This window comes from Pinus tabuliformis, chromosome 7, assembly GCF_031772625.1.
Source record: "Pinus tabuliformis cultivar Carrire ecotype Pingquan chromosome 7, CPIR1, whole genome shotgun sequence".
In the NCBI taxonomy this organism is placed as follows: domain Eukaryota; kingdom Viridiplantae; phylum Streptophyta; class Pinopsida; order Pinales; family Pinaceae; genus Pinus; species Pinus tabuliformis.
In genome coordinates this window covers 1,445,486,892-1,445,501,381 of record NC_142293.1, presented here as the reverse complement: position 1 = coordinate 1,445,501,381, position 14,490 = coordinate 1,445,486,892, and the positions used below count along the sequence as shown (strand labels likewise).

The 14,490-nt window shown below is 39.6% G+C and overlaps 1 protein-coding gene across 3 annotated transcripts in view; it reads right to left on the bottom strand.

Moving 5' to 3' along the window:
• Positions 1-14,490, bottom strand: part of LOC149253129 (sister chromatid cohesion protein SCC2-like) — a 360,249-nt gene that overhangs the window by 30,268 nt on the left and 315,491 nt on the right. The gene's annotated exons all lie outside the window — the stretch shown is intronic.

Below are 14,490 nucleotides of genomic sequence, written 5' to 3'. Positions count from 1 at the left end.
ATTGGATCATTTTAAGAAAATTCTAGTTTTTGCTGAAGTTATATAAAACTAGTACGCCCAAACTAACAAATATGGCATGGACAAAACTTTATTGGATAGTCTCAAGGCTCCAATTGCAGTCCAGTGTATAGTTTATTAAAAGAAAGAAGATATAAGAACACCATAAATATTGTTAAAACTGAATAAGCAAACACAAACTCAAAATTGCACTGGAGGACAGCAATGAAATGCGTACTTGTTACCCAACAAAAGTGGGTTATACTCATAAGAAAAAAAATCACCATTAGTCAGCCAGCAGGCCTATGATGATCCACTGATAACTTTACTTATAGCTTTCCACCTATGCTCCAATCAGTGCTCTCTCCCATCTAGCATACTTCTTGAAGGAAAGTGGGTCATCTATCAGAAGATACACTAACCATTATTGTAATCATGTGCTTTCATTTAATGTTTGGGGCATACTAATATGGATCACAGGCCAAGCCAGATGATTCAACCCTCTTGATTGTACCTTTGTTCCCATGCTTCACCTAGGAAATTATCCTTCACCCCTAGTTTAGTGTAAACTCCTCTGTGGCCCTTTTCTTCCACTGTTAGGAGGAGCACCAATAGGAGGCACAAATTGATACAGCATGCCCAAGGTAATTCATGCTTGCCACCTTTTGTTTTTCCTTGCATCCACTTCCATTCTTTGGGTTGATTGTCATTGGTCATTCGGACTGGCACCCCATATTGTCATCTCTAAGTTAGAGCCTGAAAATTTACCCTAAGAGGTTGATGCAGTTCAAAGAAAGATAAAAGCAAATGAATCCACAAATAATGAAAATGAAAAATGCAAAAGATGGTTGGACATGGGTTACATAACCTATGCAAGCTAGGCCACCTAGGCTATTGAATAAAGAAAGACAAATCATTAAAAGATAAGATAAAGATAAATGTATTAATGTTGAACCGATAACCACAAAAGTAGGTCGATGGGTCAATGACATGTACAATAATGTTGGTACAAAGTGGGAGCATTAAATTGGCTCCTATATAAGATAATAGTCACAAATTAAAAGAGCATACTAATCTAAAACCCTAGACGGCCAACTCCAAAAAATAGAGAGGCAATCGAAGAGAAGAAAGTACAAAATGGGTGGCTCATGAACTACATTACCAACTGTAAGAGGTGATAGTGGATCACTAGAGCTCTCTGTCCCAGCATTCAAGGACACATGGAGAAAACTCAGCATGGATGTCTATCCTAAAGAAAAATGAGGCCAGGGGGGCTTAACTGTTTGCTAAGAAGTGCATGTCACCGAAGTCTAGAAAGTCTCAACGCGCGACTGAACCGACTGCTAGAATGAGATCTGGTCTAGGAGCACCTTTGGCATCCCATCAACACAAGAATGGAGCCTAGTGTCCTCATTAATCTAGAATCATTTATCTCCATTAGTAACTTGGTTTCCTAAAACAGGAGCATCGTACAAACTGACATTATCTACCAAGTAGAAGCTAATCATTAGAGTTTATTTGGCTAAAGAATGGAAGCATCGAAATGAAGAACCTCTTACATATATATGGCCAAGCATCTCTAGTTGCGGTATCCAAAGAATCAGCCACATATATCTATATCACAAAAAAGACAATGAAGCAACCCTCAAATCTCATAATAAACAGGAAAATGAAAGATGAAGTGCTCCTCAGTCTCTACCTCTTACAACATGCATATCTTGTCTAAGCAACTAATCTAGTTGCCACTCCCAATCCATAATCTATGACACCCAAGTCTAAATTGGCCAAGGGGTATCCAAAGTGCATACATCTAGTGGCAAGATCGACAAGAAGGTCGAATAATAAGTCCATCTCTCATAACCATGAAGTGCTCAATGTAGAAGGTCGTCTTTGGGCATAAACCACCCTGGGATTGATCCAAGTGCCCCTCACATACTCCCTGTAGATATCCTCTCTGATGATCATGTTGAGCTCCTATCTTGTGGGTAGAAGGAGACCAAATCCGTCCAAAGAATATCTCAAAGGCGGGAGATGATCAATCATAATGCCAACGGATGCTAGAAGATATGAAACACCAACATATCAATATCAGGAACGAGCTACAAAAATGGTGCACGCAATAGACTTCGATGAATAATAGCCCAAGTATGGGTATCAGTCCCATCCCTTTGCACTATGGGCTAAGCTCTAAATGTGGTGTAAGAGAGAGATGAGGCCAAACATTGTCTCGAGCTAAAAGGGATAAGCTCCAAACTCGACAAGAATGATAAGTTGGGGAGGTGACTACTTGCACTTGATGATGCATTGGAGAAGAGTCATCTATACTTTGTCTGTTGATGACCAATCTGACTCTAATAGCCTTGGGACCCACACCTCATAACCATATAGGATAGTGGGTCGAACTATTGAGAAATGTAACTAATTTCCGTCTTCATATCATTGTACTCATTTCAATATGTATCCTATGTAACAAACAAGACAAAGAAAAGAAAATTTATTATTACTAAAGCATGGGTTTCATGCTCACGTCTTCTAGGTAAAAGCATGATCTTCGTGCTTCTAGGGTTTGTTAGGTCTTAGGATTCATTTTCACAAGTCAATGGAGTCAACATAATGTTTATAAGACCCTTTCAGGCAATTTCTCATTGTGAAAAGAAATATTTTCGAGTCTAGAAAGTCTTGGAATCTCCAAGAGTACAAGTCGGCTCTACGAATATCAAGTTAGCCTGAAGGAGGGAATTTGACCCCTTCAGAAGGCTATATAAAGAAGCAGTTCGACTTCAATTGAGACACACTCACTCACAAGTTCAATCCACAATAAATAGTTCGATCTATAGCTAGAGAAGGCAGAAGAAGAAGAGTGAGAGTCAAGGAGGAGCTAGAAGGACGAATCTCTTGTTGTTGGCCTCTATCTCTCTCACATGTGCGAAATTCTAGGGTTTTTGGGTTGCAGGAAGAGGCCAAAATTGCAGGGCCAAGTTGCAGTAGGACGAAGTGGAGAAACTCGTAGCTGGAAGGAAGGAAACTCTGTCTAGACCTCGCTGACCTTCGGAAGAGTTGCCTTGCACTTGAAAGGTCCCAGAAGGAGGTCAAATTAGGCTTTCTTCAGGAGCTAGAGGGTCGAAGTTGCATGTCTAAGTTGTAGTCGAGCAACAGTGTTGTAGCTGGCAGATCAACTGTGTAGCAGTCTAGTGCAGATACAAGGACTTCAGGAATGGCTAACTTGGTATTGGGAAAAAGACTTCGTCTTGGGATTGGATCTTCATATCTCATTTGAAGTAGATTCTAAGAAGAGAAGAGTTTTTGGGTTTTCCCCTTGGAGGGGTTTTGCCCTCGCTGAGAGCCTACATCTATGTCCTCTTTTGTTATTGTTGTTTCTTGATATTCTTTGATGACAAGATCTAACTAAAAGAAGATAAAGAAGATAGAGATTCATAAGCAAGTATCAAGATTAAAGAAAATAAGTTTAATAAGTTGCCACATTACATTTTCTAACATGGTATGAGAGCTAAGCTGAGCAAGGAAGGTAGCCGAAAGGACATAAGAAAGAATTGTTGATCAAGGGAAAGGAAGCTCTCAAGGCCTAAAAGAAGAAGATTGTCTCTTGAAGGGATCTGGTTAAAGGCTCATTGGTAGAAGACCCTTCTAATCTAGGGTTTCTACATTGAAGAAGATCAAAACTACATCCATCTCACAAGGAGGGTATTGATATCGCAAAAAGGGAAGTCTATTTGCAAGGCATCAATCTTGGAAGTTGTTAGTGGAGGAATCCTAGGGAACATCTTTCAAGGGCATCATCAAGAACTCTCTAAAGGTCTTGAAGACATCAAGAAGGTTGGAGATATTATTCAAGTATCACACTATCTCATAATGGTTGAATCTTCAAGTCATGTAGGTTCTTTCTGCAAGGAGAGCAATAAGCTCATTGCGACTTCAAACTATCTAGCATGGAAGAAAAGGATTGACTCGATACTCACAGAGCAAGATGTAATGGGATATGTTATCGGAGAAGTTACTAAACCGGAGAAATATAAGACACAAGAACTAGCAAAGTATAAGAAAAGGGAAGTAAGAGCTCAAAGGATCATAGTTGAATCAATCAAGGATTCTCTTGTTCCATTTGTGGCAAATCTGAAGACTTCCAAGGAAATGTATGACAAGCTAGTGAATTTGTACTTTGTAAGTACAACAGGTCAAAAGATGTCATTACGGAACAAGCTATATAAAATGAAGAAATCGAAGGATGAGGATATGGCATCCTTCCTCATGAGAGTCTCTCAGTTAAGAGACCATTTGCAAGGACTTGGGGAACCCATCATTGATTCTAAAGTGACTGTATGTGTTCTAAATGCATTACCACCAGAATGGAGCAACTTTGCAACAAGTGTCTACTCCAAGAAGGATTCAACTCCCTTTGATGAGTTGTGGGCACAATGCATACTGGAAGAATCAAGGATCAAGGTCAAGGATGACATTGGATCAAATGAACAGTCTCAAGCCTTTCTAGCTAGGATGAAGAAGCTAAAGAAAGGAAAGTTTGGAAAGTTCGAGAAGAAAGATATGTCCAAGGTGCAATGCTTCAAGTGCAATGGGTTTGGACATTACAAGAGGGATTGTCCAAATCAACAGAACAATAAGAGAAAGGATAGAAGTGTAGTTCATGTAGCCAAAGTAGTGGGAGAACTTGAGAAGGCAAAGAAGGAAGAAGTGAAGGATATTTACTACTGAAAAGAGGTTCACTCACTTTTAGGTTCTTTATGAATGTTGATTTCTCTTTAGATGATATGTTTTGCATAAGCACCATAGGATAGAAGCATTTGATAGTAGTATGTCTGAAATTTAATAGAGATCATCTAGGATATAATGTTAGATCATTTTGCATAACGTTATTTCTAGATAATTCGTAAAGGACCATCATCTTGGAAAGTCCTTGGGAAAAGCATCATGACAAGAATAGTATGTATTCTATGTAATGTGGAAATATACTGACGAAAGATTGCAATGGGACAGCATACAAACTTTTTGTGAGATGCATGGATATCTAGATGATTGGATGAAAGCATAGGAATGTATGTTAATAAGTAAACTTTAAATAAGATTCATATATGCAACAATCTAATGAAATAAAGTTGGTTATAAAGATATGCTTAAGTATTAATGATGTGGAAAATAATGTGACTTACTTAAGAATATATGGAAGATTAGCACTTTCTCTAGAATATGTATTTGATATTGATTAACATCTAGTATAATCTTTGGAAGAAAGGTTGTAACTTGATAATCAAGTTCGATCCTTGGGAAATCTGATGCATGAAGGAAATATCCAGTGGAGATGGTCAATGTGGATGTTCACAGTACGAGAAGGTCACCATGTTGAGGTAAGTCTATTTCATTTATGGTTTGGTTATCTGGCTAACATATTATTTTTGGCTAACGGGAAAAGAATGTTGCAGGAATACATGATGACAGTTGGGGCAAGTTCAACTGTATGAACAAAGAATGTTGAGAATGTCTGGTACCTGGCAACTGTAAAGTCAAGATGAGTCCATCTTGGGATTGAAAGGATAGTTATACAAGAAGATAGCCTCAAGGTCAAGGAAGATCACTTTCATGATCATATTGAAGATCGGAAAGGTTCAATGCAATGCCTTCATGATTGAAGAAGAAAGTGATGAGCAAGTAAGATGACCTGGATCCTGTCACAAGTATGAAAGAGTGGAAATGGCTCCATGATACCTCAAAAGAAAACAAGTGATGCAAAAGAAAGAAGGAGCCATGTAGCTATAAAGATCAATTTGTTGATACCCTCATGAAGACAAGCAATGAGGCTTGTGATGTTGGCTTCAATTATTGAAGGAAGAAATTTGCTCTGATGTGAGAGGGAGCAAAAGGAGTCTTAGTGAATAAGGAGCAAGGTTCTATTCTCAAGATTAAGGAAGAATAGCGATGTACTCACTGGTTAAGAGGGAGTGATGATGAACATCACATGTGCATTCCCCTCTTCGAGTGATGAAGAGAGAATGACAGAGGATTGGATAAGCATTTGTTGTTTCCTTGAGGATACAACATCCAAGAAATGAAAGGGATTGAAACTCTTTGAGGATGGGATAGGAATCCAAAAGAAGAGTGGTCGAAGAGGACAGATATTCTTTGAGGACTCAGGTATGGAGATTCAAGATAAGAATAGTCCTAAAAGGACATACCTTTCGGACATTCAGATGGGGAGTGTAATTTAGAGAGGTAGTATGGTATCACACATAAAGTTTCCCAGCATAATGCTGTTGATTAAAGTAGAGCTCGTCCAGTTAGGCCTCAAGGACAGTACTGGTCATGATGATGATGCTTATAGTATGGCTTATAAATATGACTCTTCTTGAGAACTCTTCAGTTTGAGATATGATGTTGTATTGATTGTAGAATTATGAATACCTCCCTAGTTAAGAGGAAGTGTTGAGAAATGTAGCTAGTTTCGATCTTCATAGTTGTACTCATTTCAATTAGTGCTTTAAAAATCGGTCGGCTTGAACAAGAAACCGGTCCAACTATCCAATTCATTAGTCGGTCGGGTCAAACCGGCAGAAAAATCGAGTTTAACCCACCCGCTTGCTCAAAAATCACATAAATCGGTGTCTAACCGGTTGGTTTAGGATAGAACCGGTCGATTTATGGTCAACCCGGTCAATTCACTGCCAAGGCCACGGAGGACCCACACAATGCACTTTAGGAAGGTTCCAAGGTGTTTTGTAAGGAAAATAAGGGTTGTTTCCCTCCAAAAACACCATTTCCAAGCCTTTAAAATGACCTTACCCCTCTCATTTGTCCCACACATCGCATTTGGAGTTTTTGTCAGTTTGATTGGGAGCGTAGAGAGTGTTGAGTTTTTGCTGGAGTAGTCATCTTCGAGGCTCGAAGTTGGAGTTGGAGCTATTTTGGAGATAGTTTGAAGTTGTCAATGGAGTTGGCATCTTCAAGAGGGGGATAAGGAAGCTAGTTTGCATTTCCAGGTAAGGATTTTCATTTGAAAATTTCCTCATTTCATTGTTGTCCATGTATTAAATTTTTTGATGTGTTCTATGCTATCAAATCTCTAGTTCTATGCTATCAAATTTTGTAGGCTACGTGTGCATTTTTTTCCTAAATTTAGCTCTGGTTTCATTTTTCTTAGCTGCATTTTTTTTTAATTGGCAGATTTCTTTGCAAATTTTAGTTATTTCAAGCCAACATGGTTCCAAAAGCCAAGGACAGTGCATATGGGCTCATTGTGATTTGATTAATGGAAAAATGATATGCAAATTTTGCTATAAATCTATTGGAGGTGGGGGTATTCTCATATTGCAACAACACTTTGTTAGGATAAGAGCCCAAGGAAAGCCATGTGAAGCACCAAATGAAGTGTTAGGTCCTATTAGGGCAAAATACCTTTCCAAGTTTTAAAAGTTTGAGGAGAATAAGGCTAGGGAGAAGGCCATCCAAGGTGACATTTCAAGGAAGATGGAATTATTAGAAGCCATGAAAGAGAGTGGTTATGATGATTATGAGATTCAAGGCTCCTCTTTTATCCCTTCCACCAATGACCCTTTCACTATGTTCCTCCTCCTTTTGGCCAACAATCAAAAGGAACAAAGAGAACAAACATCTAGAGTTATTTCTCATCCTCTACCACCATTGCCTCTTCTAATACCACTTCCTCCCAGCGAATTCGTCAACCCACTTTGGATCAACATTGGAAAAAAAAATGCAAAGAAACTTCTTCTCAATGAATTGCTAGATGGTGGTATGATGCAGATATCCCATTTAATGTTGTTCGTTCACCTTATTACCAAGCCATGTGGGACTCTGTTATAGCTGCAAGAAAGGGCTTCAAACGCCCTAGTATGCATGACTTGAGGGGAGCACTTTTGCAAAAAGAGATTTCTTCCATTGATGAGTATTTGGTTGAGTATAGATATTCATGGCTCAAAACAAGTTGTTCCATCATGTCAGATGGATGGAATGATGGAAGGAACCACACTACCATTAATTTCCTTGTTTCTTGCCCTCAAGGAACCATGTTTTTGAGATCAGTTGATGCATCTAACAAGGTGACGGATGCAACCCTTCTATTTGAGCTTGTGGATGACATTAATCAAGAAGTGGGGGAGTAGAATGTTATGCAGGTCATCACAGATAATGCCTCAAACTATGTTCTTGCTGGAAAGATGCTTGAGTCCAAATATAAGACCATATTTTGGACTCCATGTGTTGCACATTGCATAAACCTCATGCTTGAGGACATAGGCACAGTGGAATGGGTAAAAAACATTGTAGAGCATGCCAAGTGCATTACAAAATACATTTACAACCACTCATGGGTATTGAGCCTAATGAGGAAAAACATTGGGGGCAAAGAGCCTGTTATGCCTACAATTACGATATTTGCAACTCAATTCCTCATGTTGCAATGTCTCAATGCTCAACTAAAAACCCTATAGAAAATGTTTTCTTCTGATGATTGGACTAAATCTCGGTGGGCTTGTAGACAAGATGGCAAAGACACCAAAAAGAAAGTGTTTGACAATTATTTTTGGAAAAGGTCTGCAGCAATGTTGCACGAAGCGGAAGCGCGGAAGCGGAAGCGGAAGCGTCATTTTCCAAAAATCTAGGAAGCGAAGCGTCCGCGGAAGCGTCTGCTATATATATATATATATATATATATATATATATATATATATATATATATATTATATATTTTTTTGCATTTATACTCAAAACAAACATCCCAAATACCAAATTAATTGTAGAAGACATGAAAACATGCATATTTTTGCATAAATCAAGATAGATATGGCATCCATGATTCCATTGTAGTTACTAGTATGTACAACAATCATCTATATTCTAGCTATTACAAACATACATCAAATTTTTAAGCATATTATAAAACATAAAACATTTAAGCATATTCTAAAACATAAAACATAGAGCATATTATGATTTATCTAGCAAGTGAGCAACTGTCAACATTTGTCATGTCCAAAATTCAAATAATAATGTTTACAAAATATGTCACTTGGTCACCGCCAAGCCAAAAAGGTTCAAAATTCAAATTCACAAGTCTACAAGTCTAATGAGTAATCTATGACAAAAAGTAGTAGATTGTGAATATATCTACTAATCTCTCCTCCTTCCACCACGAATAGAACGTGGTGGCGGGCCTCCACGTGGTGGCAATGAAGAAGATGGTGCTTGTGTAAGTCGTGGCACTGAAACTGATGAAGAAGAACCCCCTGCTGTTGGTGTTGAACCATGGAACCTAGGAACCAAGGGACCAGATGGGGGTGGGGGTGGTGGCATATCAACACGGTCATCATCATCCTAGAATCGCTCAAAAAATTCATGCAAAAAAAAAAAACACTAGTTAACAAAAAAATTAAAAACATGAATTAGAGAAATGCTTTATAAGGGAAAATTGGAAAATTCATACCACAATGGACATACCTGGATAAGAGCATCCTCTAATTGCTCTAGTCGCAACACTCCATCCTCCAAATTGGGCTCCTCTGGATTCTTGTCCCAAATCAACAAGTCTTTATTAGACTTTGCATCTTCACAGTAATGGGACAACAATCGCAAGTTGTAATGAACATAAACCAAGCTCTCTGCCCGGTCTAAACTCAACCTGTTCCTTTTAACACTGTGGATGAAAGAATAAGAGCTCCAACACCTCTCTGCAAAAGAAGTGTTTACCACCTGTGATAGCACCCGCAATGCCAAACTCTGTAGAAGTGGAGTACCCCCTCCATGCATGTTCCACCACTCAAGAGCAGAAAAAGTCTCTCGATCTTTAATTGCATGCATGCTCCCAAATGGACCAGTGTTGAGCGTATAGTTGCTCACCTGTCTCCGTACCAATGCAGCGTCCTCCTCATCAGGGATTAATTTACTCAATGCAGCCATATATTTTTCGTGAACCTCTTTATCTTGGTGTGGTTTTCTCTTGCTTCCCCCCCCCAGGTGCTGGTGTTGAAAGCCATGATGGATGATAGTATTTAGGTGTCAAAACATATGCTAATGCATGCAATGGAATATTTAGCATTTCCCATCAGTTTTGCACCTCTACACGAATATAATTGTACAAGGTGGTATCTCTAGGCTCAACAATGTCTTTAATCTGCCCCAACATGCTATCCATTTGCTCATACACCTCCCCAATTACTGGTCGATCTGAATCTGCAAACTTGATCATGTAATAAATTGGTTTGGTGAATTGCAAAACATATTTAACCTGTGACCAAAAGTAACTGTCAAGAACAGTGTCCTTGACTGCATTAGCACCATCTGTGTCAGTGTTAATTTCATCCCATGTTTCAGCACACACCAGATTAGTTAAAGCTTGTCTCACCTTCACTAGCCGCCTAAAGGTGAGGTAATAACTAGCAAATCTTGTCTTTGCAATTTTAAGCAATTGCAACTTGGAGTAAGTGCCATAGAAGTAGTTTACCCTTGTATGCCCTGTGATGAATTTAATGAGCTGCTTCCCTTTCCTGTAAACCTCAGCAATCCACCCACATTCTTTGTGTTTCACAATATCATGCATCAAAAGGTTCAATGTGTGAACCAGGCACCCAGACCAAAAGATGTGTGGATGAGTACGCTCAATAATTTTCCCTGTTGCCTTACAATTTGCTGCATTATCTGTGATCACTTGAACCACATTATTCGAACCAACATCTTTGATTGATTTCAATAGGAGATCTGCAATGTTTTGTGCAGATGCAGTGATGGAGGAGGAGTCATGACATGCAATAAATACTGCACCACTAGAAGAAACACCAAGAACATTTATCAAATGTTGGTTTCTAATATTTGTCCACCCATCTGATACAATGGATACCCCAGAATCTACCCACTCATTTGTAAAACGTGTCAAAGCTCTTTGAACCTTAGCTTTTTCTCTTTCTAATAACACTATTCTAGCTTTCTCATAGTTGGGGGCCTTGTATCCTTTTGGGGCTTCATTGATGGCCTTTACCATTTCATGCCAATAGGGAGAGCGAAGCACATCGAATGGTACACCGCAAGCACAAAGAAAACGGACTATCTTTCCATCCACATCATCCCTCCCAGCAACATTAAGGAAATCCCCTATTGTTCTTCTACCTCCAGAGCTTGCAGAAGTACCATGAGGAGATGAGCAACTACCAAATTTAGAGGTTGCACTTGATTCAGAATGAGTTTTTTGTTTCTTGTTTTTTTGTTGTGCAGCCATCTCTATTTGGATGTATTTTCTTCTTTCTTCAGTTGAAATGTTTGGGCAAATTTGTACCCCCACAGAACCCTTTTTTTCATCATTGTCCAGCACCCCACAAAGATGCCTCCTCAGACGGGTATATGAACCACAATATGGTTTTCCTCCATGACAACCATGAGGGCACACAAATTTGTAAGATCCACCACCCTTTCCCCCATCAAGTTTGGTCACATAGTTCCACAAGGGTGTTGATGTAGCTTTCCCATCTTGTGTTTCAGTGTCCCCTTCAAGTTCATCCCCTTCCTCTTCAAACCCTTCCTCCTCATCATACATTGGGTCACTCATATTGGTACCATCACCACTGCCCTCTTCTGTTTCTTCCCTTCTATTCCTATTCACCTTTGCCATCATTAGAACCAAGAGTGGAATGATACATAGAAGCCAAAAGAACACCATCTTGGAATATGGATATAGGTGGTGGACAACCTGTAAATAAAGGAGCAAGTAGAAACAATGGGAAAGAGTAGGAGAGGGAGGAGAAAAATACAAAAAAATTGTCACAAAAAATAAGGGAGTTTGGGGTTTGAACTTACCTCTTTAGCTCTTGTAGATGAAGTCCTCCAAGCTCTTGCTCCAAGCTCCTCCTCCTTCTCCTTGCTCTTCCTTCTTCACTCCTCCAAGCTCTCCTCTCTTCTCCTCTCTTTTCCTCTCTTCTCTTCTCCTCTCCTCTCTTCTCTTCTCCAACTCTCATAAACTCAAAGTGAGAAAATGAGGAATGAATGGGGGCTTTATTCTTTTCATTCCTCACATTAACCTCACTCTAACCTCACCCTAACCCACCCCCTCAATGCTAACTTAAGTTAACTTTAAAAAAAAATTAAAAAAATGAGGTTTTTTTCCCTTGGGCGCGCGGTTTTGGAGGAAGCGCTCCGAAGCGCTGCGTGAAGCGCACGCTTCCTGGCCCGAAGCGCTGCGCTTCGGAGGCCCGAAGCGCCATCCGAAGCGCGCTTCGGGGCCGGCGCTTCCTAATTTCCAGGAAGCGCATTAAAAAGGCCGAAGCGCGCTTCGCCATTTTCGGAAGCGCGCTTCCGGGGGCGCTTCCTGGGCGCTTCCGTACGGGGCGCGCTTCGGGCCTAGGATCCGGGCGGGGGGGCGCTTCCTGCAACATTGAACGAACCCCTATTGCAGCAAAAACTGAATTTACTTCTCCTACTTGAATTTAATATACATTATCAAATTATTTTACGAATACTGAAGCAAATTACTTTTATAGCCTACACTACTTTAAATTTGATTACATGAAACAGAAAACTGAGCAACAAACAAGATACATAGGACACAGTTATTTTTGGACAAAATAGTCCCTAGAAAAACCTAATGCGGGAAAACCGGTGTAGCAAGTCTAAGGGTTTTCTATTATTAAGCAGTAATTCTAAATAAAATGTTGGATGCCCTCCCGGCAATCCAGTGACAAGGAAAATATAATGGCGGAAAATTAAGTGAGTTTCACCTCACCTCACCCAGCAAATTTCGATTGATCCAGCAGCAGAACTGGCTAACTTCAGCTATCTCTGTGCTGGCCCTAAGTACACCCTGCGTCAGCCTTACAAGCTTTGTGTCAGCTTTTGCGTTGTCTCTTCTGCCTTCAGTGTCAACCTTCCCGGTTATTCCTGCAATTCCGCTTTCTACATGATGCCAGCTTCAGCTTCTGCGCTGGCCCTTCTGGCTCTACGTCAAGCCTGCGTGGGCACAAATTAGCCCAATGTCAGTCCCTCTAGCTAATGCGCTGCCTCCAATAGTGTCTCTCCGCCTCTGTATCCACTACTCCTGAACTATCCCTGCCCCTCTGTTGCATAATGATCACTTAGTTCAAAATCTCAACTTCCTAGCTCCAGAAATCAAACTCTAGATCAATTCGTTCTCTCTGTGTGTCCTTCTACATGAACCCCAAGCCTCCTTCTTATATTTGTCTTGTTGAGACTTTAACGGCTGAAATTAAGCCTCTAATCAATAGCTAAGATTAAAACTTGACTTGATCTGCCTTCTAGATCATTCTCACCCATATTTTGATTAATACCCATTAATATTTTAATTTTCCTAAGTTTAGACATAGGAACCCCATTAAAAATATTAATTATTTTAATAAAATACAATCCGGGTGGAATTTCATCAAATGGTTTCTGGGTTCTTTAGAACTCAGGCGCCTTAGCCTCTCCACCAATTTTCATGGCTAGAGCATATCCGATGCTACCAAAAACTAACAGGATCAGTGGGTGTTTGTAAAGTTGCTTTAACAACATTCCACACTTCAACTTCCTCCAGTAAAAGCATAATTCTCTCCTTCCATGGGCCAAAGTTTTCAGCCCCTGCCAATCTGTCCTCTACTCTCAACCCAGTAGCCATGACCCCACAACCAACAATATGGAGCAAATCTGTGAGCTAGAACCTTCCTCCCTCTGAACTACTGAAGTCTTTGGGTTTTTGGCAAAGTTTCAAAGGTTTTGGTTCACTGTTTGAAGACTTTAAATGTTTGTTGCCCTCTTTATCGGCTGAGTGAAATTTGAAATCTGAACTTCAACTTAGCTCTGATACCATGTAGAAATTTAATAATATGCACCCTTAACCCAATTTACAATTTTGCCTGTGTTTATTTAGGCCAAACCCACATGTTTTGACATGCTGATATAAATTTCAGAGTGCATTTATTGCAAACATAAAGAGTGCTTCTAATTTTTCGCTTTCCTATCCACTGATAATTAATGCAAAAATTTAGGCAAGCATTCAACACATTTGAGACACTAATTTTTCATCAATCTGACCCCAGAAAAACACCACAGCCTCTTGGGGAAAACCGGTCTTCAAAGGAGAAATTTATTGCTTGAGAAAATTATTAATAAGTACATAAAAAACAGTACTTATCTCCCTTTTTGCTGAAGCATTAATTGCACTCATTCTGGAAATTTGTTCCCACTGAATTTTTCAGATTTCCACAAATTTACATGCCCAGAAATTTAGCAAAATATCTTTGCCCAACTCCTTGGAATTAGTGCCCATAATCTACATTGAAATATGTGCTAGAAGGTGCCTCTAATTTTGTGTTGAAGGATGATTGTACCTCCTCAAAAATCATGCCTGACAGTTGTATAAACCCTCCTCAATTTTCACGTTGCTTGTAGTTTTTGTCCTGAAATTTGTGGAACGAATTTCAGGCCTGACAGAAGTTATTTCCTCCCTCGAATTTCGTGCCTCCTGCCTCACAATTT